Below are 23,347 nucleotides of genomic sequence, written 5' to 3' on the forward strand. Positions count from 1 at the left end.
GTGAGCCCTCCTCTTTCCGAAGTGCGAACGATGGCAACGGCAGGAACTTTGATAACCGCGCATTACCCAGGAAAACACCTAGCCAGGCGGCCGCAGTTAAATGGCCAACTCATTAAATAGGTAAAATATGTTACTAACGACTTCAGCCTCTTCTTTCATCCTCTCTCCCCCATAAGCCCCATTCGGACTCTCACGCAGATTTTCAATTCCCTTCCCTTCCTACTGTAACGGGCCCCTGGTCTTCTGGCTCCTCTCTCTAGTTAAGAAGATAAGTCCACACACACTCCGAGTGGACTTCTGCCCATGGTAGCTGTGTCTTAAGGAGGCTGATTATGAAGAAAGGTTAGATTTAACAGTATCAAATAAAGTAGCTGGTCTATCTTAATGTTAAACAGCAGAATCTGCTTTATTCTTGATGACACTGCCATGAACTATTTCCGTAAATAAAAATCGTGTGTAGAGCGGACATGGGATGCCACAAAGAGAAATGTCAGCTCCCTTCTTTTTCAGAAGGTGTGGAGCTGTCCTGCTACCTTCTTTCCCCTCTCCCCTTACTCTAAGTATTAATTAGCAAACACTAAAGAAAGTCTGTTCTCTCTCACACACACACCTTTATCCCACAGCTCACAGAAGATACTTCTAAAAGCCAAGGCCAAAAGGTGAGCAACCTCATCCTTCACTGGAGGGCGCCGTGGACTAGTCTCTGCAGGACACACTTGAGGTCTTCATCTTGTCTTGTGAAACGTCTCCTATGGGTGGCCTTCATCACACTCTCTGGAAAGACGTTCCACACTAAAGAATTCCACACGCTTTAGGAGGCATTTAGTCAAATCCTGCCGACACCTTCTAGTTTGTACCCTTTACTTTAAAAACAATCATCCCTTAGCCAGAGACACCAACAAGTCTGAAACTAGCAATTTTGAACCAAAACACAAAGAATACAATAGAAGTATATGAAAGAAAAAAAACCCATACAAACACACAGAGTTGTGTTTATCTTAAAAGCCTCTGAGAATTTCATATCAGGCCTGTGCAGATAGATAACAAACACTTCTTTAATCTCTTCTCTTTGAAGCTTCGGCTTCAATATGAAAGGGAAGCTATCACTCCTCAGCAATATCCACACTCAACATCATCAGGTCCATGCAAATGAGATTATAAACTGGAAAAAGATAAGTACAGAATGAGCAGGGAGAAAGCGCTGAAACCATATTGATGATTATTGTCTCCCCATTCAATCAAAATGAATACATCTTTTCTTAAGCTTCCTAAGTGAAAATGGAAGCATAAAAGTTCACGATATTAAGTCTACTCTGCAGAATAAGCTAGAAAATTGAGGGTCACATTACACGTAAGGCAAAGGCAAAGTCTGCAACCCGTGGTTGTAAACTAAAGAGGTTTTTACTGAACTTTATTTAATTAATTTATTTTTAATATTAAAGTATAATCGACACACAGATGTACGTTAGCTTCAGATGTACAACACAGTGACTTGACATTTATGTATGTATCTTGTGAAGTGATTACCACAATAAGTAACCATCTGTCTCCTTACAAAGTTATTGCAGTGCTATTGCGTATATTCCCTACGTTGTACATTACATTCCCATGACTTATTTATTTTGCAGTGGAGGCTTGTATTTTTCAATCCCCTTCAACTTTAACTTGAACTTTAGTTTAAGGAAAGGCACAACAAAGAAATTGAACTCACTGTACTGAGGGAATCTTGAGGAGCAGCAGCTATAGTAACGGTAGTAACAGAAATAATAATGATATTATGATATTTTGAACATATTGTTGGAAACTGTTGTAAGCACTTCTCTTACATTAACTCACTTCTCCTCCAACTCTAACCTTATTATTACACCCATTTTGTAAATGAGAAAACCGAGGCATCGAGAGATGAGATGACTCGCCCACAGCTAGCAAAGGAGGCGGGCAAGTTTCCAACCCTAGCAGTGAGCGTCAGAGCAGGCACTGCAGTAATAAATTGAGGAGGTAAGACAAACAACCATAACTATCCTCATATTATTGAAACTATCTAGGAAGAAAAAATAATTCCATTTCCTGACTATAATAAAAACAATGAACATACTCGGTACTTAGTACAGGCATTGTGCTATGTATATGTTTTGCATGTATCTATTTTATCTAATTTTCATCACAATCCTGTGAGGTCAGTACTGTACCTTCCTCATTTTATAGATGAGAAAACAGACTCAGGAGAGACAAGCAACTTGACCAAAATTCTGTAGCTGTTAAGTGGCAGAACCAAGACTTGCGCCCAGGTTTGCTTGCTTCCAGAATGCAAGCTCATAAATCCCACATTAACTATTTTTCCACTGGCCGTAATGCAGAAAACAAACTTGGTATTGAGAGAAAGGACAACTGTTTTTTTAGACAGCCGACTGTCCCAGAGTGGACAGATCAGAGGTTTTCACTTGCAGTCAGTCCACAGCTGAGCTTCGGGAGATAAGTGGACTCCCTAAAATTATAAGTGAAAAGTAATATGTGTTTTCTTTTCCCTTGAAAAAGAGTCCAGCCCTGGCTGGTGTAGCTCAGTGGATGAGCGCAGGCCTGCAAACCACACCATCGCGGTTCGATTCCCAGTCAGGGCACATGCCTGGGTTGCAGGCAACCATACATTGATGTTTCTCTTCTTCTCTCCTTCCCTTCCTCTCTAAAAATAAATAAATAAAATCTTTAAAAAAAAAGAGTCCAGAAACCTCATTAGATTTCCAAAAAATATCCATCAATAACTCTCCCTCCAAAATGAGAAGACCCTCCAGGTCAGATGAATCAGGTTGCAACAGCATTTCAAAACTAGCTCTCTAGAAACATCAACATCTGTAATGTCATAAATCTAGAACATCTCAATGAAATTTTTTGCAACTAAGTTATCAAAAGGGTTATTTTACCTGTGACTTATGGAAATGTAAAGCTCATCATGTATTTCCTGCTACCTGGTAAACTAAATTAAATCTCTTCTTGCTGACTTAAGGATGTCTAAATTTAAGGTTCGGTTTTTGTACCAAAACAGTGGTACCTTCTAAGTAGATAGGATTTCTGCAATACTCGATGTCCAAACACATCTTCTATTTCCTTCTTGACCATGTCTATTCTCTGGTCATGGATGTTTCCAAACAGACCAGAAAGACGAACACTGGAGTATTTTTCTGGCATTACAAAAGGAATCTTAGAACTCAATGAACACCTGGTTGAGCAGCATTTCAATGGCATGTTGATAAGACTAGAAAAACCCTTGCAATTGACCTTAAGCTATGGAACCATGGTAGAAACCGACTTACGTCCAAGGAAATGGGCTTTCTGAACAATGCTAATAATCTTCACACGATAGGTATTTCCTATAACCTCTCCTTTCACTTAAGAGTCACTTGACTCCAAATTCTCTTTCTGCCAGTGTTCCATCCACTACCTCACAGAGGGAATGGGCAAGTGGCAAAGGCTACTATGGCCCATGATACTCAAGAACAGAAATGGGAAAAGAGCACCATCTGGTGGGGGCATCAGAGGCCTGGGGCCCAGACATCGGGGTACCAGCCTTGGAAAGTGCTGGGCAGGAATGGGAAGTCCCTGGAGTCTCTAGTCCCAGTCCCTTCAATCCATGAAAGTACAAGATCTAATGCCTGCCCACAAGAAGCTTATGATCTAGTCTAAATTATGGCATATTCACACATGAAGAGGTGCCAATCTAAGACAATAAGTAACAAATACTACGGCAATAATAAACAACAAGCATTCAACTCAAGTAATAGAAGAACCTGCCATAAAAAGTACTGTGTTCCTTTCCGAAATGTGACCTTTCTTCATGATCCTGAGTCTATATCCACACATTTTAGAAACCCACTCCTGAAAGCAACTCAGTGTTCTCCTACTTTCAAAACAGAAGTCACAATTCAACTTTTATTAAATGATAAACAAGCAATATGATCTGATGTTCACAGTATTAACCATGACTTAAAAAAAATTTAGAAGTCTATTCCCAGACACTAAAAGAAGAAATAAAATTCAAAAATGAACAAAATCCTATTTCCCGGTAGAATCTTCTGTATCACTTTCACTACATTAAACTCCTGCTACGGTCAATCGGACACCCCCCCCCCCCACCAGGTACTAACACTGTGCAGTCTGGGAGCTCTTCTTGATTAGTCAGTAACTGCGCTCTTTCACTGAACACTGGGGACCTGCATTCCACTATTCCTTCCCCTGGTTCTAGCGTCAGGACTGCTGATTGTGGTACTATGTCCACGCAACCCCCATATTCCCTGCATGTAATGGGCAACCAAATGTAACTCGATGAAGTATTTTTTCAAATGCTAGCCAGGTCTATTGTGGCAAAATAAAAGACCCTAAATGTCAGGTAAGGGTTTAGATTGTTATTTGTTCCTTTCTATAGATAAAAGGGAGTCACTGAAGGGTTGGTTGCTTTGCTTGCTTGTTTTTAAGCACAGGGAATGATGTCTATTACAATAAAGTCCAGCAGAAATGTGCAATCTGGTGGCGGGGCGGGGGGAGAAGCTGGGAGGCAGTCTCGGAAGCTGCTGGAGAGCAGTAGCAGGAACAAGAGATTTGACAATAGACTTGGAGCAGGCTGGGAATAGAGCATCAAGAGGAAAGTAAAGATATCTTTTGGTTCCAAACAAAAGATATCTCCTTGTATTGGGGAAAACAAGGCAGCGCTCACGCACAAAGAGCTCCAGCTGATCACCATGTTTTAAGCTGAAATCCCTTTGGGCCGTGCTCTGTTATTTTTGTCACTGTTGATGCTTGGAATCTAATTTTGCTTGCTTCAAGAAATAGCTACTGTTGGACCATGGAGACTCCTAATGATCTGATTACTGAATAACAGATAACTACAAGACTCTGTGAATATGGGCCATATACTCATTGACTTTTACAGCTAGAAGGACACTGAAGGGCATGTAATCCAGTCCCTCACTTTACAGACGAGAAAAATGAAGCATGGAGAGGTCCTCTGATTGCACCATAGAAGTTTAAAAGTCCGCATTGTGGAGCTGCCAGTTTATGTTGTGCAGGATCAGGGGCAGGTGTGAAAACGTGATACTCATTTGAAAATTTCTTTTGACATTTTCCTTGTCATAAACATGGTCACATTATTCATGTTTAAATGTTACAGAGCAGACAAAATTTAAGCTGGACTAGTTCTTAGAGCTCATCTGGGCAGGGTAGATTTCTCAATATTAACATGCCAACATACCCTCTATATCTCAAGTTATGAAGACTGCATTCTCTCAAACATTAATAAATCTTCATTCTTCGCCAGATCCTCAGTGAGGGACTGAAAGCACAGAAAGCCTGAACCGTGAGCCAGTTTGGCTGAAATTTTCAAATTGTGCAGAGTGATGCGATTGGCCCAAGACACACACACACGAGGTAAAAACTGGGGCAGAAGGACCCAGGTCTGGCTAATGCCAGAACCTGTCTTACTGCCTGCAGATAAGGGTTGCTGAGGGAGGATCTGGGATCAGAGAGAAGATGCTTGTCAGGGGCGGGTGGCGGGTGGTGAGGGGTCACAGAGAGGCCAGGCCCAGGACGCAGAAGGGGGCCAGGCCCATCAGAGCAGGTGGCAGAGGTCCAAGGCAGATGTGTTTAAGGAGGGGTTAGGGCTTGATTCTGCGTGGGTTCCAATACAAAAGCCTCTGTTTTACCTTGTGAAGAAGGCTATGCTGTCATGCAAGAATGAGAGATGACGTGATAAATACTGTTATGGATTGGGGTGGGAACACTGAGGAAAATTGGAGAGCCTGCTGATACGGGGCATATGACCTCCGGGCATTAGGAAGGGTTCAGTTGAGGTTGGAGACCGAGATTTCCTACGGCGGCAATCCAGTTGTGTATTTTGCTCCAGCACCGATTAGCTACCCAGGTATAAGAGCACCAACGGTGGACAGGTGAACTGATCCAAGGTTAGGATCTTTCTAGGCTTGTGCGATGTAAGGACAAGAGAGTAAGGGAGACTGGAGGGTCACCTCATGGAGTTCAAGCTGGCCAGGGAAGAAGTAAATGGCTAAAGACTTGACTATAGTGTCTGCACGTATTAAATACTTTTCACAATCAATTAAAATATTCAAAAATGGGAGGTATTATTCTACAATTCTCTCTCAAGACTGTCCTCTGTCCTACTAGTCATGAACTTCTCCTATCCTTATGTTTCAATGATTGACATCTCCATACATCCAAGTGAAACCTAGGAATCGTCCTTTTACTTCTTTCTCTATTTCTATGTATATTCAATCAATCACCAAGATCTGTAGACTCTACTCCCTTAATATCTCTTTATCTCCTCCCATCGCTACAGGTGCTGAATTCGTTCAAACCCTCAGAAGGCCTCGCCTAGATCAATACAACACATCCTAAACGGTATGCTCGCCATTTTGCTCCTCTCTGACCCGTTCTCCTCAGTGAGGATGGAGAAGGAAGAGCAGTTACTGTGAAGAGCAGTCTTTGCAGACAGGTCTGGGTTGGAGTCCCAGATCCTCTCCTAGCTGTGAGACCTTAGCCGCAGCCCAGTTTCCTCATCTTTAAACTAGAAATATCAATCATCCCTGCCTCGTACGGTTCTTGGAGGAGTAACTGAGATAATGCACAGAAGAACTGAGCGCTAGGTCTGGCACCTGGCAGGCCTTCGGTGTAAGTCAGCTGTTATGTCATTAGCACCATCATTATCCTAATGACCTAAGATGCAAACCCAGTCCTATTAGCCCCCTGCTTGAACCCCAGCCCTTAGGTCCTCCCTGGCTCTGCTCACACTCCTCCTGCTACATGCCACTGCTTTGTCTGCCAGCGCACTGGTCCCTTTGTGCCCATCTTCTCCGAGGGACTCCTGAGGGTCCTCTGAGGCTCAGCTCAGCCTCCGGTGTTAGGTGCTCCCACAGCACATCTATACACACCTCCCTGCAACACCCGAAACACGGCACGACCTGTTCTTGCTTCTCTGCGTCACTGAGCCCTCCAGGGTCAGTGGCACACAGCTTATGCTCAATAAATGCTTGGTAAATAAGCCAATGAAGGTGAGAAACGGAAGGGCTGCCTGAGCTCAGCATGAGCGGAACACAGGGTGCATTTCAGGGAGGAGAGGGGCCGGGGCTGGATGGGTGGGGCGGGGCAAGGCTCTCCCAGCAACGCAGTGGGGTGCGGGTTTTATCACAAATAAGATGGGGAGAAATACCTTTATTTTTTCTAAATTACTTACAAAAGGCAAAAGGGAAAAAATCAAAGAAAGGGAAGAAAAGCAAGAAGAGAAAGATAAAAATAAGAAAGCTTTGTTAAATTATAGCCTTCCTCCAAATGTATGGAGGAAGTGTGGCTTCAAAAGAAGCCACGATGGCCAGCAAAAATATACTTCAAAAGTCACGACTGACTACACATCGCAGTGGCAAGAATCCAATATATAAATACAATCAATTTGTTTCCTCATTAAAAGCTTTCATGAAGAAAATGATTTAATACAAATGCTAAAGCTACTGACATAGATTAATTGAAAAATAACAACAGAATCCTAATTAAAGACATAATGTTATTTCATCATTCATACTACACCAAAATCTGAGTAGATATATAAAAACAGAATCCAGAGAGCAGTGGTAACCACTGTAAGGGGTACAATGAATTATTGAATTTAAAAATAAATTTCTACCTTTATGTGTATGCCTTCTTCCAGTTATGAAATGAGATGTACACAAATACAGAAATCATTTTAAAATTATTTCACAGTTAAGCCCTCAACTAGACTTTTTGCCCTAATGGTACAAGATTCTACACTAAAATACTGTCCTTTCCCATTTGTTTTGTTGTACAGTATCTACGGTAGTCACAGCTAAACCCTCACATAAAGCTACCCCGTTATCCAAATCATAGAGTGAAACTGACTCTCATCTGAAGGCAGACAACTACGTGGCCAGTTCTATGGTTGTATCAGTACGGGTCAGGGGTCAGCAGCTGTTGGACTACAATCAGTAGGTCAATTTTAGGACTTATCCGACCCTTTGTGGGGCCAGGGCTTTGGGTTCTGTCCCACTTCAAGGGGTTTTTCAGCATCAGAAATATCTCCACATGTTGCTAGGCCACAGGGAAGCGCACAAGACAGTAGGCAAACACCAGGCCAAGGGAAGGACGAAACAATTTACTACTGACCCCATCCCCATCCTTCACTTCAGAAGCTAATTAAGTTGCAATGTTAGCTACTTGCCAGTAAAATGTTTCTGTAAATTATTCCCAATCCTACTGGGGGGCCCTCCTCACCACCCAGACCAATAGCCTCTCCCCATACTTCCCAATCAACTCCTTCTTCCCTCCTTCCCCTTCACTGTTAAAAATTCTGCTGGAGCCCTGGCTGGTGTGGCTCAGTGGATTGAGCGCTAACCTGTGAACCGAAAGGTCGCTGATTCAGTCCCCAGTTAGGGCACATGCCTGGGTGGCAGGCCGGGTCCCCAGGTAGGGACATGCAAGAGCCAACAGATTGCTGTGCCTCTGACACACTGAGGTTTCTCTCCTTCCCTCTCTCCCTTCCTCCTCTGTCTCTAACAATAAGTAAATATTTTTACTTTTTTTTAAGAATAAATATTTTAAAGAAATTCAGTTGGAAATCAAAGTAGCCTCTTACCTAAAAAAAGGGGGGGTGTCATCTGATAAAAAATTTTACATATGCTTGTTTGATTTTAAGAATCCCCTGAAGCCCTTATTAAAACATGGATTCTCAGGGTCCACCTAATCCTAATAAATTAGCACCTCCTGGAGAGGAACCTAGAAATCTGTATCTTTAACAAGATCCCCAGGTAACTCACATGATGGGGTAAGTTTGGAAGCAGGTATTGTACCAAAAGTCACCTGTTGTAAGAGAACTCTAGACAGGCAGCTCCCAGTTCAGGGATAGACTGTGTTCCATTTCTAGTTGTTTGGACCCTGGAATGCATTTTTCCTAATTAAACAAAGTAACGGAAAATGGTAACTTTTCTTTGAAACAGAACCACTCTGGTTCTCAAACGCGGCTAAACTTCATCTCCTCTGCATCTCTGTACCTACCATTTTTGTAATGCAATGCATTTCACCAAAACCCCATCCTTCTCAACCCATGGACAAGCCATGATGCCATCTCATCCATGAAGGCCTCTCACAGCCCACCAACCAGGAGTGATTTCTTTCTCTGGGATTTTACAGTACAATCCATGTATAATTCTCCCAAAACTTTAGATCCAATATACCTTAAATTATAGTTTTTGTACATGCTTGTCCTTTCCATCAGGTGATAAATTCCTTGGGAATATTTTTTGTAGTCTGCAGTGTGCATGACGTTAGGCACTTTTATACGTATAGCAACAATTCTGCAAAGTGGATGTATTATATAATTACTTGTTTTACTCTGCTCAAAAATTAAGTTACAGGGGACTGGAATCTGTGTCATGTTCACCACAAAAATGCTTTGCATATAGTATGTGCTCAATAAACACTTGTTGAATGAATGAATGAAATAGCACTATTCGTTTTATGAAGAAACTGAGCCTCGGTAAGAGTGCTGGGCCAGCAGTCATTGGGATTCAAATCCCGTTGCAGAACCTAATTGATATGCAATCTGGAGCAAGCTGATCACCTCAATTTTCTCCTATTAAATGAGGATTACAACACTACCTTCCTCACACACCTGTTACAAGAATTAAATGAGATAACATGTGCACAGCCCTTGACACTAGGCCTGGCACATGGTCCATGTGCGGTGTTAGCTGTGACTATTATTCTTAAGCTGCAGAGATGAGGCCCTCGTTCTTCCTTAGGAAAAGGGTCCTCTATTACTTTTATAACCCTCGGTGTAGTAGCACTATCTATGGCCTATAATCAAGATTTAACAAACTTACTGGGCATTGAATTTCCTCAGCACGTGCCATCCGGACCAAAAATTAGAGGGAAACCATTGAACAGGGCACTGCGTAATCAGGTCTCCTAAGCGTCTGGGTAAATTTGTATTCTGTAAGAGGATGATGAGCCCAAATAAATCTCTAAATAGTGAAACTCCACATAAGTAACAAAATAAAATGAAACACTTCAGACCTTCTAAAGAAGAAATCTGGGGGCAGTGGTCTTCATGTTGGCTCTGGCCATGAGTCTGGCCACTCACTTGGAAAACAGGGATGTGTCTTCTCCGTCTTATGTCTTGATCTTCTGGCCTCGTGCCCAGAAGTGGAGTAAACAAATAGCCAATATGTTTGTTAAGTAAATTAACTGTTTCCGGTTTGTAATCCTCACCCTGCTTTTCGTTAATTCCATTTCTCTTTATGGCCAACATAAAAATCAGTCATGGTGACTGATGTTTTGAGAAGGAGGAAGTGAATGATTTTCTCAAATATCATCACTTTAAAAAACTAGTCCTACCAATTCAAATGTTTTACTAACATTATGAACACAGAGTGGAGATAACCCCTTTCTAATGAAGGATTCACTCTGCATCAGTTCAGTACAGCTCAAAAGGATAATATCTAAGAAACGGAAGTTGTTTCCAGTCCGTGATACCTCATCTGAAGACGACCTTGAGAATGAACTTCCTTTATTTAAAAAAGCATTTTAGAAAAATCATAAATTATTCAGAGGGTTTCTGTATTTCATATGGCTCAAAAAATAACTTGATTTTCATGTGTGTGTGTGTAGTAAAACATCTCCTAATACAGCTGGGATTTTTTTCCCCTGCAGCAGTGACCCAAGGTTAACTATACAACTAAAACCTAAATCTTCTTCCCATATCTCTTTTTCCACTCAGTACAACTCCTTTCCCACCTAGAAACCGAATCTTCTTCAGCCCTTAAATCCCTGTCCCTTTTTAAAACATGAAAGGCTCTGATATCAGTGACTTATGATTAAATACATATTTACCATAGAGAGTTGGAAAATACAAATAAACAAACAAAAGAAATTAAAAATCACTCAAACTCCACCTGCTACAGATTACTATCATTAACATTTTGGTGCTTTTTTCCCCCAGGCATTTCTCTCTGTGAGATTTTATATACATATTTAACCATTTTTTTTACTTGTAGTATATCTTATTGTTCTACATCAATAAATACACCACAGCATGAATAAGTACACCGTCTTTTTAAGTTTACCCTTTCAAGAGAAGGCAGGAGCAGAATAAACTGAAGCAGAGAGAACCTTGAGGCAGAAAACCAGAAAAGGGAATTTTACAAGGTTCTAAGAAAGACTTTACAAAGGTTAAAGTGACAGAAGGGATAGAAAGGAGAAGACGGATTTAGGATGAAGAATCAATAGGCTCGTTGATGGTTTAGGGAGGAAGAAGAGGAGTCAGGAATGACTCCCAGGATTCTGCCTTGAGAGACTGGGCATAGTTACACTTTAGGGGTGAGCAGAATATAAAATAATGAGTTCAGTTCTGGATACTCAGTAAGTTAGGATTCTTCTGCCTATAAGGAACAGAAAACCTGACAGAAGCTTAAACAAGAAGTTTATTTTTTCTTCAAAAGATGACTCCGGGGTAGATGCTGGCCCACCAATGGCATGAAGGATGTGGGCTCTTCCCATATTTCTGCTCCAGCACCTTAGAGCAGAGTACTGGCTTAAGGTGGCTAGTGCGTTTCAACATATGACTGTCTCCCGAGCATAAGACTGTTAGAGGCTATCAGAAGTCTTCTTCGTACATTTCTTTGGCCCAAACTGTATCTGATGTAAACCCTAGCCCAACCACTGGCAAAGCACAATGGCTTTCAGACCATGATGCATCCCTAGGCGGGCAGGGTTCCACCCACAAGGAAGAAAGGAGGGTGGCTGTGGCGTAAGCATCCAGCAGAGTCTGTTCCAGCTAAAGTCAAGTCTACAGAATCTGAGGTGTCTCTGGGAGACACCCAAAAGGAGCCATCCAACATGCTGTCCGGTGACTTGGAGAGAGGACTACAGCTGAGCAGCAGAAGAGGGAAGTCATCCACGTGCAGAGGGAATTGTGAGGTTACGGATGTGCACACATTTGCCTACGAAGAATGTGCTGGGGGAGGAGGCGAGCCTCAGGGACAACAGTGAAGAGGGCAGGGTAGAAAAAGGAGCTCCGAGCAAGAGCCTGTTTTAAAACAAGGAAGAAGGTAAATCAGGAGAGATTGTCATCATGGGAATGAATGGAGGGAGAGTGTTTTGTTTTATTCCAACTTTTTGAGGAAAGGGAAGTTATTAACAGTGTCACATGTTACAGAGAGACCAAAGACAAAGACTGAACTGTGTCATGGGAGTGTGGCAACCAGAGACTTACTTGATAGAAACAGAGACTAGATTATAGTGGACTGAAGAGTAACCACATAAGAGGAAACCAGAAATGGCTAGTCTAGGCTCCTATTTCAAGGAGGGAGGGAGGGAGGGAGGGAGGGAGGGAGGGAGGGAGGGAGGGAGGGAGGAAAGGGAATGGGCCATGCTCCTTCTTCATCATAATTAGACATGTCATCTGCAATCAATTTACTGAAGTCTAAAAAAGATTCCAAGTATCTTTTGGCATTATTTATAATGTTCCAATAAAAATTTATTCCATAAGTCTACAAATTTAAATATTCCATTAAGCACTAAATTTCAATAGAGAATAACCATTCCTAGATCTAATCCTTTTTGTCCTGGGTTCTTTGCACAATTAAAATAGTAAAAAGTAAAATAGTAAATAATATAGAGAGAAAAATACATACAGGACAGTAGCTAAAGGGAATCACTGTGTAGGATGTAGTGTTTTTAATAATATTAGAAGAGATTTGAGCATATTTATATGATGAATGGAGAGATGTAACAGAGAAGGAAAAGCTAAATTTAAGAAACAGAGTATGTCTGGATTGTCTTTTTATTTTATTGGTGATTTCCTTTGCTGTTTCCTTTACTGAAAATGTTTTGATTTGATATAGTCCCATTTGTTTATTTTTCTTTTGTTTCCCTTGCCTAGAGAGATATATATGATAAAAAATTACTGCAAGCAATGTCCAAGATTTTGCTACATTTTCTTCTAGGATTTTTATGGTTTCTGGTCTAATGTTTAAGTCTTTGATCCATTTTGAATTTATTCTTGTGTGTGGTGTAAGAAGTTTCATTTTAGTTTCATTTTTCTGCACATATGTGTCCAATTTTTTCCAATACCATTTATCAAATAGACCATCTTTAGCCAACTGTATGTACTTGCTTCGTCACTCAGATATTAACTGACTATAAAGGTTGTGGGCACTCTACTCTGTTCCATTGGTCTATGTGTCTGCTTTTATGCCATTACCAAGCTGTTTTGAGTACTACGGGCCCTAAGTATAGTTTGATATTAGGTAGCGTGATTCCTCCAAACTTGTTCTTCTTTCTCAGGATCGCTGTTGCTTTGTGGGGCCTTTTGTGGTCCCATATAAATTTTTGAACTATTTCTTCTAGTTCCATGAAATATGTCATTGGAATCTTGATAGTAATTGCATTGAATCTATAGATTACTTTGGGTAGTATGTGCATGTTAATTCTTCCCATCCATGACCACAGTATGTACTTCCACTGTTTGTATGTCCTTCAGTTTTTTTCCTCAGTGTCTTATAATTTTCCGGACACAGTTCTTTTATATACTTGGTTAGGTTTACTCCTAGGCATTTTATTCCTTTTGAGGCAACTGTTAATGGTATTATTTTTTTTAACTTGCCTTTCTGTTAGTTTGTTATTGGCATATAAAAATGCAACTGATTTCTGCATATTAGTTTTGTATCCTGCTACTTTGCTAAAATAATCAGTTCTAGTAGTTTCTTAGTGGAATCTTTGGGGTTCTCTATGTACAGAATCATGTCATCTGTGAATAAAGAGTTTTACTATTCCCTTTCCAATTTTGATGCCTTTTATTTCTTCTTCTTGTCTTATTGCTGAGGCTAGGACTTCCAGTACTATGTTGAATAAGAAATGTAAAAGCAGACATCCCTGTCTTATTCCCAATATTAAAGGGAACACTTGTAATTTTTGCCCATTGAGTATGATGCTGGCAGTTGTTAATATCCAAAATTTACAAAGTTCTTACAAAACTCAACACCAAAAAAAAAACAATTAAAAAATGAGCAAAAGGTCTAAATAAACACTTCTCCAAAAACAACAGGCAGATGGCCAATTGACATGTGAAAAGATGATCAACGTCACTAATCATCAGAGAAATGCAAATTAAAATCACAATGAGATACCATCTTACACCTGTCAGAATGGCCATCATCAATAAATCAACAAACAGCAAATGCTGGTGAGGATGTGGAGAAAGGGGAAACCTTTCACACTGTTGGTGGGAATGCAGACTGGTGCAGACACTATGGAAAGTAGTATGGAGATGCCTCAAAAAATTAAAAATGAATCTGTCTTTTAACCCAGTGATCCCACTTCTGGAAATATATCCAAAGTGTACCCAAAGGTACACTAATTTGAAAGAACATAAGCACCCCTATGATCATTGTAGCATTATTTACAATTGCCAAGATATGGAAACAGCCCAAGTGTCCATCAATAGATAAGTAGGTAATGGGGATTACCCACAATTATGGAATTTACACAATGTAGTGCTACTTGGTTATAAAAAAGAAGAAAACTTTACCCTTTGTGACCTGGAGAACATAATGCTAAGTGAAATAAGACACTAAGAGAGAGACAAATACCATATGATTTTACTCATATATAGAATCTAATGAACAAAACTGAGCTAACAAGGAAAATGGGGACAGACTCAGATTGAGAGCAGGATGACAGCAGTTGGGAGAGGAGGTTAGGGGGTGAAGGGATTGAGCAAAAAGGAAAAAGGACTCATGGACAACAGTGTGGTGATTGCTGGGGAGAGGGGTGCATATGGGGTTTAAAAGGCAATGGGAAAAATACAATAAAGATTAAATAAAATGCAAAAAAAGAACTTAAAAGTATGTGTCACAGCAGTCTTCTCACATGTTAACGTGCATATAAATAACACTGGGATCTTACTAAAATGCAGAATCTGAATCAGTAGGTCTGACTCAATGGAGCCTGAGAGCCTGCATTTCTAATAACCTTCTAGGTGGTATTGGTGTTGCTGGCTCATGGGCTACACTTAGAGTATCGAAGAGCTAAAGACTCTAGCAAAAAAAGATTCCTTGCTTTACCTTTTCTATTATATTAGCCTGTAAAGTCCTGAGAATCTTTTCTCGTTTCTTTGCTAACTCTCCTATGCATCCATTTTTCTAATAAATAAAAAGAGGGAGGAGGGGGTGGAAAACCTCAAAAAGGGTGGGGGCTTCTTCTTCTAAGCAACTATTAGCTGCACACACTGCTTTCATGAACATGTCAAATATCTATCTCATGTGATTAAATACCTCTGAGGAACCTCTAATATTTCAAACAGAGCACCTAGCTATTCAGTAAAAGCATAAGAGACTGGGAACAGCAATTAATTCTAGTTATGCCATATGGCAGTATAGAACACTGGCTGGAACCTGAAAACTCAATTTCACAAGAGTCTTACTTATTCTGAATTTTAATCATTATAGGATCAGCAAACATATGCCTACCAACCTGGTCCATTTACACAGAATTCTAAAGAATAATCACATTGCACACACAAAAAATGATTGGTTTTTCCCAGGTGGACCTAAAATGTCTCTCCTGCCAGATTTTCAAAATAAAGTGGATGCTGACATCTCCAGTTTAACTTCCCTGTTAAATAAAATCTTCAAACGGTTCTTTAATGAATAGTATCGCTTGCCTTCTTACCATTTCATTGTCAGCTCACAATTTTGCACAAGTCTAATTGTCTCTGGTTCTGGATTCCTTGGCCCGGGGGCAGGTTCAGGGGCTGGCCCTCCTGTCCCCACGCACGCCGCCGTTCCCCCACATTCTCTCCATTTCACCGCTCTTCAGAATGGAGACATTATCATTTTCAACACACACTCCATCCCTGTCTTCTTAGAGCTAAGATACTTTCATCTCCTGGACATCTAATAACTTCAAGATAAGGACAGAAAAATCAGTTCTTGTTCTGTGAACTTTTGTCTCCGGTGCTTGAGAGACTGTCCTAATATCCCCTGAACATGTTTTAGTGATAACATTTACTGCACTAGGGCCAAAATGATTTTCTGCCACTTTCAATTCCAGTTCAATACAAGAACGAGAGCTTTGTTTCTAACCTCTGTCATTTTTAATGCCATAAAATGATTTTAAAAATGTAAAATTGAGTTCTATTTCCTCCTGGACTACCAATCTCATATTAGCTTTCCTTTTATCAAATTTATGAGAAAAGTCAGAAATTGCCTTTCCTTTGAAAAAAAAAAATCAAAATTTCAGGATCTCCTGGGCAGGATGTTTGAATTGAATTTCAGCTCTCAATAATTGCTGTCCTGGAAGTTTTGAAGAAGTATAAAAGTTAGCTACTTAAAGTTAGTTATGTCAGAAAGAACACATTGGAGGATTATCCCTTAGTCTACACTCATCCAAAAATAATGTTATTCCTAGAAAATTACCATCCTAAAAAAATCACAAATACGTCTATTACAGTTCCAATTCAGGAAGGCTATGGTTTTCTGAAACCACAGTGAGTGGAGTCTATGGTTTCTGAACTGCAAAGGGAAACCTATCATGTTTTTTGCAACCTTATAGTATTATGAAAAATTTGAAATATGCATAAAAGGTGAAAGAACACCCATATATGTCTACAACCTAGACTCTGTGATTCACGTTTTGATATATTTGCTTTGTTACATATTTTTTCCATCCATCTTATTTTTTGATGCATTCCAAAATAAACTGCTGGCATCAGTACATTCCAACCCGAAACATTCCGCATGCATATATAATGAACTAAACTTCAGTATTTATCTACGGTTCTTTTAAATCAATAATCTTTTGAAACACAGCAATTCGTTTTTGTTTTATTTGGGTTTTTTTTTTGCAATGGCTTGGCTAAGCAAACTAAGCAACCAATTGGAAGTTCTACATTCTAAATCCTAATCTTTCATTAATTCTGATATTTAGAGTAATTTCTTATATACCAGTTCTCTCATCAACAAAGGAATAAAGGTACTTGGTGGACATGGTTGAAGGTCTCAGTTACTAAACTGTAGAGGAGACTCTGGTTATGGCAGAACTCACAAATGCAAAATACTAAAATAAGTTAGGGGAATAGCGAGTTGGAGATTATGGGGGTATAAATTTTCTGTAAATTAAAATAAGAACCTCGAAAAAGGCTCACAAACTCCGGGGAGCTTCAGTTTGAACATTTAATGATAATGCATCGTACACAAACTGCAATGCATCTATGAGAAAACAGTCTGAAGTTGGACTATTGAAGACTGAGTCACTCCAAGTGGGAATTTCATAACAAAGCACTAGCACCATATCGGAGTCTTCCTGGCTTTACAAAGGCGAGGTATTCCTGGTTTCTAAACTCCTTATTAATTGGCTATAGTTAAGAGTTGCCACAGGAATAGCTGCCCTTTCCTTTATGAGCTACCTGTTCCACCACACAGTTTTTTTTTTCTTCCAGAAGATTGGCCCTGGAAGGGGCATCCTTTGAAGGCTAAAGAATCAAAAACTACTGCTGAGAATTTTGAAAGAAATATGAAGAAATGACAGTGGACCTGGGGCAATAGGCTGAGAATTTTCCCAAACGGGTCAGCAGTTGGTCCATAAAATATTCCAGTCGCCAAGGAAGCAGTGACATCTTGTGTAAATCAAAACCAAAAACCCTAAGATACCTCATTTCCATTTTAAATGCATGGGGGTTAAATATGGATATCTAGCACTGGATAAGTTCCTGGGGGATTGATCCCCCTCCCCATCTTCTCTGAGCTCCTTGCTGAGCATGATAAGTAGGAGCGCATTTCATTACCGACCCTGCTAACACTGCACTTCGGGGAGACTAGAGGAGGCTCCACAGTGGGGGAGAAGATCGGCTTCCAAAGAAGAAATGATTCTCATGGTGTGATTACAGAAACCCATTTTACACCCAACTCATTTTCAATAAAATCATGAAATAAAATAAAATCCTAAGGAAATGAAATTTCCTGCAACATTTTCCAAATGTAAAAAAACAACAACATAGCATTACCGTATAAGAAATCAAATAGAGATTTCAAAGTGTGGTTGGCCATACTTGCATTTTTCTAACATTTGGGCCAAAAAAAAATCATCGCTAACAACATTTTGGGGGAGAGACAACTTAAAAACGAAAATGTAAGATCATCGTTAGGGAAATCGTCAGCGGAATCGGCCAGTGTTACGAAAAGAGCATCAGAACAATGCGTCGGGCTCCTGACAGCTGACCCAGCTCTTGCGTTTTTCTCTCTCCTTTGCTCCCGTTTCACTGTGACACAGGAGTGGAGACAGCGTGGGTCCGTATCGGAAATCAGAGAAAGCCAGAAAATGAGAGGAAAGCACAGTCGGAAGGTCCCACGTGACCAGGTTCCTGGAGATCCACAAATAGATGAACACAGGGAGGCACTTTTTCACTGGCTTTCTCCAAGCAGCGAACATAGCACAGCACTGGGACAAAGACTGGCTCTAGATCAAATGAGACCAAAAAGCAAGGCCAAAGCAAACGGTGGTAAAATGAAGACAGTCGCTTCATATGGACGATATTTTCACACAGAGTATGAGTTAAAAGCCTCCATTAAGAGGCAAGTAGAAAAGCTTCATGGAGTGAAACACTGAGGATTTTCTGAGACCTTCCAAGACAAATTCACACTGAGTAGATAACAGAAATGCGTCCAAATGATAACAGCTATAATTCTATCAGGAGTAAAGCAAATTCCAGCAACTTAAATATGTGGCTGAAAAAAAATAAATAAATATGTGGCTGAGGAGTAGTGGTAATTGTTCTAACCAGTTAGTCCAACCTGACGGGTGCAAGCTTGGTGACCTGTCTCCTACATCACTTCTCAAAGTTCCTTTCACTCTCGATAAAACATACTGTGTTTAAAGGGCTCAACATTGGAAATTTCTAACAAAAAGTTCTGAAAGGAACAAATATGTTCATCCAAATTTTTTTAAACCCACCTCTCACTTAGCATAAAAAATGCCAAAATACTATTATACTCAGTTACTTATATAAAAATAATTACTTATTTTATGGGATACCTAAAGGAAGAAGCTTCTGCCCACTAAGAGCACCATAATAGCCCAGTGTCAAATAAATGGATCGACTTGATCTTGGAGCCGGTGTCAAATCCAAGAGACCCAAACAAGGGAAAGAACAAACAAAATAATCATCATCATAAAACTAAAAGGAGAGCTGTACATTTCAAGGCTGCTTTAAAAGGACAGGAGACTTGCTACGAAGGAACACAGTACGATGACCTACCTATCCTGGCTGAGCCAAGAGACCAACAGCAGCTACTCTTATAACAAGTCCCACCTGTAGAGCATTTCCAACTAATAAATAAATAAATATACCCTCCCCCCCCCCCGCTCCCAGATACGTGTATCTCCAAAATATCTTTAACACAATCCATTGGGAACCTCAACACACTCATACATTTGCTGAACAACAGAAAACTAGTACAGGAATTCGACATAAAATTCATCAGCTGGAAGCGCTGAAGTGGTTGTGGGTTTTTGTTTTCTTTCTCCGCTTAAGGATGGCAGGAAGGGATAGGACTGAAAAAGGAAGAAACAAATTTTTAACCTTCAAGATGTGGTCAAATTATTGTAGTGACTGTTGAGCCTTTTCTGAGCTCTTTAAACTTAGATGGATTTGTACAAGTGCCTCCTACCTTTTTTTTTTCCCTCTCTCTGCGCTGGCACTGAAACTGCAGTATAAGGAGCAGAATGAACAACAGAAAGAGGCGCTGTGACCAAATGTCTAAATTGGAGAGTCGCACGTGTGTGTGGACAGCACATTACCCATCAGCTCTCTTGATAAGCACGTTCCATTGGAATGTGTTTTGTCTTGGATTTTTTAAAGCTCAATAACCAGCACTTAGAAAAAGTAAATCTCTCTCTGTAATTAATGGTAATGATATTTTACAGAACTTATAATACTCAGAAACTCTTGTTCCCAAGAGTTGTATCAGACTAACTTCTTGTCTTTCTTCCTACAATACAGAGACATCTGAATAATGTTATTCTCAAGCTAAATCCTGTTTTAAAGCTAAATCCATGTTAAGCTGGAAAAAAAAAACACCGTGGAGTTCCCAAAGAAAACTGGAATTACTTTTATAACATTTGCACTAATGTATCATGTTTCACACAGAGCTATCTACTAGCCACCCACAATGAGACGTGTTCAAGATACTCTTTCAGCCTGTACTTTAAATGTCTTGGTTTTTGTGGGTTTTGTGTTATAACCTTGTTATATAAAATTATTATTTTTTATTTCTTTCCATTGCAATATGCTACCATCAATCTACCTGTCTCTCTCTGGAACTCCTCTAAGTTTCACAAAAGGAAACAATACTCCAAGTTTGTTGCTGTTGGCTCCGGCCTTCACTTCCAACAGTGAACATGAAGGACTAGTTGTTCCAAAATGGGCCGTTGAGAGAGAATTTATCCCTACCTCAGCAGTAAAAACATTCTATTTTCTTCATCCCTCCCCCTACTCGGATTGTATTCTTGCTGTCAGATGGCTTCCCCCGAATCAAACTTAAGAAACGCTTGACTGTTTCTCCAAATGCGTAAGAACGCCATCAAGCATCTGTGTGGAGGTCGTGTCTGCTTCATTCCAGGTGTCTCACATCTGGTGCTGATCCTGCAGTGACCACTGTAATAAAACAAGAGGAGCCTCTGCCTGGCTTTCATCCTAATCATTCTCTAAAGAGCGCAATGAAAACTTGGACGAGGAATGTGAAAACCGTTAGTTTTTAGGGAGAAGGTTGAAATGAGAAGGCGGTTTGAAGGAGAGCAATAAACATCACAGCTCAGGACATCAAATACCACAACAGGGCTTCATTTCCTTGGAACCACAGATTGCCATCCGTTTTTTATTTTGTCTTACATGGAAAACATTACCTTTCATTGGTAACACCTTTAAGCCAAAAAACTCATACGTAGGTAGAGATGCAGATACAATTTTATTTTTCATTTTTAAATCTGGGAAGGGAGAGAATAGCTAAGCTACTTGTACTTAAGAGCAGATGAGCCCTTGGAGGGTACCCAAGCCCCTAAAATATTATTGCTTTAACATGACTAAAGATGAAACTTTCTAAATGACTTTCAGTAATTCTGCTCATGTTACTCAGCATCTAACTCTCAAGTTTGATGACTTCCAAATTTCTTTTCACCCCCAGGTTTTACGGGGGATACAACTGCCACACAAGAGTAAATGTGCCTGGCATTGCACAAGCTTCCAGTGCTTTCAAACCAACTGGCATCTGCACATATCAATGCAAAACACTGACCAGCTATAAATGGGACTACAGGGGCAGTGCGGCTGAAGAAGAGCATTCAGTAAAACAAGGGTTCTAGTAACAGGATAATGATCGAATGGGCGGATATAAGGCACCTTTAAACAGCTTGCCTGAAGAAAGTCTCCTTTTCCCATTTTCTTGCGCAATATCTAATTTCTGGCTCCTCATTTCCTCCGTGATGTGATCATTATGAAATTCTAAATAAAGCGTCATCGTTCTTGCAACAAATCGATGAACGGAAAGCTCCCATCACAATGCAGATGTTTCCTAAAGCTCCTGATTATTTCCTGTCTGTCCCGCAAACCACACAGCAAGTCCTTGGAGAACAAGGAGCCCTCTCCACCCCACAGCAAGCACAGCTTCTACGTGTGTACGTATGTACGTGTGTACGTGTGTGTACGTGTATTTAAAAAGAGGACTAAGAAGTAACTGATAACAAGTCGCCACAAAATCTCCTTTTGTTACCAATTTCAGGTTGGAAATTTCAAGTTTCCAAATGCTATGGTACAAACGTAAGAAAGGAAAATTCCTACTTGTTCCTACGAATGCAATAAAATTGGTTTTGCATTCCTTAACACAGATTTATACCAACAGCACCCCCACATACAAAATTACATTTTGTGCATTTCCTCTGCCTATAATACAATTTAAAATAATTCCACCCAGTAGAAACAGAAAATTGTTAAAAAGAAAAAAATAATTTCATCTTTATTCCTCCTTTATACAAAGGTCGACTTTGTATTATTAAAAAATTAAAAATTCTATGGGTTACCAACTAAGCTTTCAGGTCCATAACTAAGTCTGAGCTTATCTACTAATAAAGAACATTGTGAAGAAGTTGGTTTTAAACACTCTCCCAGCCTACCAAATATTATAGATATTTTCACTTTTGCAACAAGCTCCTATCTTCTGCATTCTGTTTGTTTCAATTATTCAGGGCAACCCAGGCTGATAATTACACAGTCCCCAGTTGCTGAGTAAAAGTGATGCTTAATTAGCCAGCAGGAAAGATCGATTAAGATCCAGCAGGGCATCTTGTGAGGTTCTCTCACATTCCTGGAGGGAACAGATTCTGGCTGTGCCCTTTGAAAGGATAAAACTCCCGGCTTCCAAGGCGTTTCAACGAGGTTTCTAAAGTAGATGCTAAGATCGGTCGGCCACACAAATTAACTCCCAGTTATAACCCTGCAGCTGCTCTCCTTTTCCCAAGAGTACTCAGACCAAACAGTCTGAATCACATGGCCACCAGGTTGGAAAAGACTTAAAGTAATGCTCACTTATCCCCAACTCGCTCGCCGTCACCACATCTCAAGTAAGAGGTCTTGGAGAAGTATATTGTAAAGGGTAGTTTTTATTTCTTCCTCCCGCATTCAGGTGTACACATCTATCAGATGCTAACGTTCTAAAAGGTGCAAATTAGGTTAGGGCCTCTTATTTTAAAAAAAACTTAACACAATATCCCATTCCAGTCTGAGACTAAAACATTCCAATATTGTCAAAGAATTAACTGGCTAAGTCTGGTTTACATTTTTTACTAGGAAAGGAGATGTGGAAGGAAAATCAGGACCAAAAATCACAGAGAAAATGAGTAATCTCACACTGGCCTAACACCTTCCCTTTAGTGACTTGGATAAGCACAGATGTTCAGTTTTTCCACACATTTTGCAAAAGTGTCCAATAAAGACTAACATAACCCAAAGTGAAAAGCAGAATAATTATCCTAAGATACATAATTATCAAAGTATTCCTATTTTGTTAAACTACACTAACTATACCTGCCTACTTCCGATTCAATTCAGTAAATATTTATTAAGCCTCATGGGAATGGCTAACTTATCTTGCATTTAAGTAAACAAACAAACACATTAAAATATTCATTAAGCCTCTATCAAGTATAAAGAACGATGATAGGTATGTCTTCCCTCGTTAATTTATAGACTACTAAAGTAGATTTTACTGATTATAAACTATTTTAAAGCTTA

At 40.0% G+C, this 23,347-nt stretch overlaps 1 protein-coding gene across 1 annotated transcript in view; it reads right to left on the bottom strand.

Annotated features, from left to right (window-relative positions):
- The window catches only part of SKAP1 (src kinase associated phosphoprotein 1), a 264,494-nt gene that overhangs the window by 211,483 nt on the left and 29,664 nt on the right, over positions 1–23,347 (bottom strand). The window lies entirely within an intron of this gene.

This window comes from Artibeus jamaicensis, unplaced genomic scaffold (assembly GCF_021234435.1).
Source record: "Artibeus jamaicensis isolate MK-2021 breed Jamaican fruit bat unplaced genomic scaffold, CSHL_Jam_final contig_1998, whole genome shotgun sequence".
NCBI lineage: Eukaryota > Metazoa > Chordata > Mammalia > Chiroptera > Phyllostomidae > Artibeus > Artibeus jamaicensis.